This window comes from Phodopus roborovskii, unplaced genomic scaffold, assembly GCF_943737965.1.
Source record: "Phodopus roborovskii unplaced genomic scaffold, PHOROB, whole genome shotgun sequence".
NCBI lineage: Eukaryota > Metazoa > Chordata > Mammalia > Rodentia > Cricetidae > Phodopus > Phodopus roborovskii.
In genome coordinates this window covers 18882122-18885998 of record NW_026126418.1, presented here as the reverse complement: position 1 = coordinate 18885998, position 3877 = coordinate 18882122, and the positions used below count along the sequence as shown (strand labels likewise).

At 30.4% G+C, this 3877-nt stretch overlaps 1 pseudogene; it reads right to left on the bottom strand.

Moving 5' to 3' along the window:
- Positions 1-471: 471 nt before the first annotated feature.
- On the bottom strand, positions 472-3877 carry LOC127221843 (olfactory receptor 5W2-like; annotated as a pseudogene).

The following is a 3877-nucleotide window of genomic DNA, read 5'->3' as shown; positions in this document are numbered from 1 at the left end:
AACTAAACAAAGTATCACTACAGAGACATTTTCTCCTCCCACATAAGCTTTTTTTGTTGTTGTTTTGTTTGTTGGTTGGTTTTGTTTTTGTTTTTTGTAATGGCATGGTATCTACCTCCCAGAACGATGCTATCCTAAAAGTTGATTAGAGCATCATTTCTGGGGCTGAATCAACAGGATTTAACTTCAAAACTGCTATGAAGTCCATATATTTTTTGAGAATGCCCATAATTTTCCACATTGTTCTTCACTTCCATTAAGCTATTTCATTAGGTTAAAATACCCATATCTGTCAAAGGCAATGAATAAAGTTGCACCATATCATAATAAATTTGTCACAGACTTTCCTTAAAAATATATAGTAGAACTAATATATTTTATTAACTTGTTCAATGATGCATTCTTTGTCATTTGTGATGCAGGATGAGTTAAAAGCAAACATGTACACTTACATCTAAAAATGGTATAAAGTCACATTTTATTCTTCAACTTTTCCAGAGCCTCTTTCACATCCTTGTTCCTCAGACTGTAAATCAGAGATTTCAGCATTGGAATCACCAGTATGTAAAACAGTGATGTCATTTTGTGTTAATCTAGGAATTGGGAAGAACTTGGCCAGAAAAACATACAGAGCAGATTTCCCTCAAAAATTGCAACTGCAGACATGCCAGAGGTACAGGTGTAGAAAGCTTTGACTCTCCCCTCAGCAGAGTGGATCTTCAAGACTAATGAAATGATGTCAAAGAGTACTGAAATGGTGCATATCTCAATAAATCCCCAAACTCTGACTACTGCTAACTCATTCATCTCTATATCTGAACAAGATACTAATAGAAGTGGAGGAACATCACAGAAGAAATCTCATTGGATTCACAAAAACAAGCAGAAGACAATGGTAGAATGTCAAAGCATCTGCTATTCCCACCAGGTAAAACCTAGCCATGAGCATAGAACACACCCTGTTTGTCATGTTTGGTGTAGAGAGCAAGTGGTTGGTGATGGCCTGGTACTTATCATATGTTATTACTGCCAGAAATAAACACTCAGAATCAACAAAGGCACAGAGAATAAAGAACTCTTAAGAAAATGAACTCACCTGGAGAGGAGCAATTTCCTTTATCCACATTACTTTGATAAACTTTAAAAAAATAAAGGTATATATCCATTTATTATGCAGAGCATTATTTTATCCTTAAAAAATCTATAATTATATTTCAACATTTAAATAAGATTGCATTATTTAATTTTAATAATCTGTCTAATGTAACAACTAATTCAATCTGGAATCTATGTGTTCTTGACAAGTAATATTTCTCTACATTAGTTTCCATGAACTTGACTTTCATAACAGGAATTATATATTTAATATATTGTCATCTGATAACCTTAATAATAATATATAATCACATCCTAAGTGGAACAAAGTGGTGAGATATTGTTTTAGCTTTAAATTCACTGGCCTTAATATTCAGATATAAGAAAATTTATGCCTAAAATTTCAAGTGCTATGAAAAACTGTAAATTGTAGACGTGATAACTGCTACCAATCAGTGAAACAGTCAATACCTTCCACTACTTTTCAACAAGTTTTATATTCATTAGTATATGGTAAGTAACAAATAATTCCTGATCATATTTGTTTCCAAACATTTGTGTTGTTTGGTGGCCATAAAGCTTATTTAATATTTTAGGCGAGCAATTGGAACCAAAGGATAACTCTTCTAATAATTCAGAGGAAAATTTACAAAAATATTGTAAACAGCATGAAATCATACACATGCAGACATTGTGTTTTCAGTGTTAGGAATATAGAATCAACATGGAGATAAAGACTACTAAAATAAATGGTCTCATGTGTATGTGCACTTCCATAAATTTGTATGATTTTTTCCAAGTGTGTGTGACTTAGTTAACCTATAAATATTAGAATGTAATAATGCATGTTTAAGAGAATTGACTCACTTTTTATTCTTTGTTGCTCATTTCATTATGAAAAAGAATTTCCATAGTCTTTATCTCAACAAAACTTTATATAAAAGGTAAGCAAAAATACAGATAGCAGAATATATCCCTTGAGTTCCCAAATATATCTGCACAAAGTTTGAAATTAATAGTAGTTTCTAATAATCTTTAAAGTAAATAATTAACGTATGGTTTATAGATATGAATTGTTCAGTCAGAATCTTCTTGTTCTAAGTATAAAATAGTATTTTATTAAATTTTAAATATATCATCTAAGTAGACTGTTAGAGTTACCTAATTTAAAAAATGATTTAGAATTTTCTGAAAAGATCATTTTAATCTTGTATTATTTGATTTGTAATATGAGGAGCTTATCTGTGGTGAGATGATTTATTTGTGGCAAAGCATGGATGAAAACATTTTATTGTAACATATACCACTTGAGACTTATGTCTCTGCAGCTATGAAAACGTGATTAAAGTTATTCATGAGATTATATTCCCTTGTGAGTACAATAAATATCTCATTAAAGGTGGAACCATAACTTCTTACTATTGTCTCAACTTGGTTTGTGAGAATTAGTATTCCAATTTAATTTTATGTTGTGAAATATACAGAACACGAAAATATATGTATGCATGTGGGGTGGTTGAGAGAGTGGGTATGGGTGTGTTATACAGCAAAATGTAATCTGTATTTTATTAAACTGTGCCAAAATTTAATGAGAATGAAATTTCTACCTTTATGAAATACATTTGTGTAACTAAGTTCATCTACTTTTGAAATACTTCACTGCTTTAGTGGGTGCCACTACCTTTTGAATGGTATGCAGTTCATATACTATTTGATACTTGTTGGATCCACACATTGTATGCTATTTTCAGTACCTGTTCCAAGAATAATTTTTTAGCATATGTTCAACTATGGTGCTTCCACCATATTCTCCATCTCCATTTAATGGAAAATTCACACATGATATTTTCAGCAAAGAGGAAGTGTCCATGTCACTTAGAAACCTAACAGACACTGAAAGTCATGTGTATCAATTCAAATATATGATATGTTAAAAGTAATGTAAAGTTAAGTTCTGGCATTATGATAACCCAGTAGCTAAAGGTACTTGTAACTTGCAGAGAACTCTGTTGGGATTATAGCACAAACAGCACAGTTCACAGCCATCTATGACTATAATCTCCAGCATTCAGGTGTCTTCTTCTGGTCTCTATGTGTACTTAGCATGCATATGATACACATTCACAAAAACACAAAAAGGCTCGTGCACATTAAATAAAAATCCATAGACTTAAATAAAATTACATACAGTAATGTAAATTTGAAAGGTTTATCTTCAAAGAAATTTTACTTCATTACATATATTATTTAGATGACTGAATTAAAATTGAAGTCCGTTTCTTCTGTTAATTACAGGTATATATATGTTAATTTTATAGTAAATAAATTCTCATTAAATAGTTTTATTGTGGTTAAATCATATATTGTTTATTTGTTTTTAACAAAATATCTAATGTAACAAATAGCTAAGAATTTTAAAACAATGACTCACTGAGACATTTCAGCCAAAAATGCATTTTCCTTAAAGCAAACATATTCTTTTCTGATTTAAATAAGAAATATAAAAATCTCTTTATTCTATTTTATCTCTGCCTACAGTTTAGGAATAGGTATATATATATATATATATATATATATATATATATATATATATATATTAATTTGCATTTCCATAAATTCTAGAGCAGATGCAGATCCTTTATTTTTTAGTCACTTTTATGTCTCTGAATGAGAACTCTCAGTACAGACTCACCCCATTTGTAACTGTCTTACTCCTGGGCATTGGTTTGTATCCAGATAATAATACACTGTCATGTATATTGTTGGCTGGAACTTTCCCCAT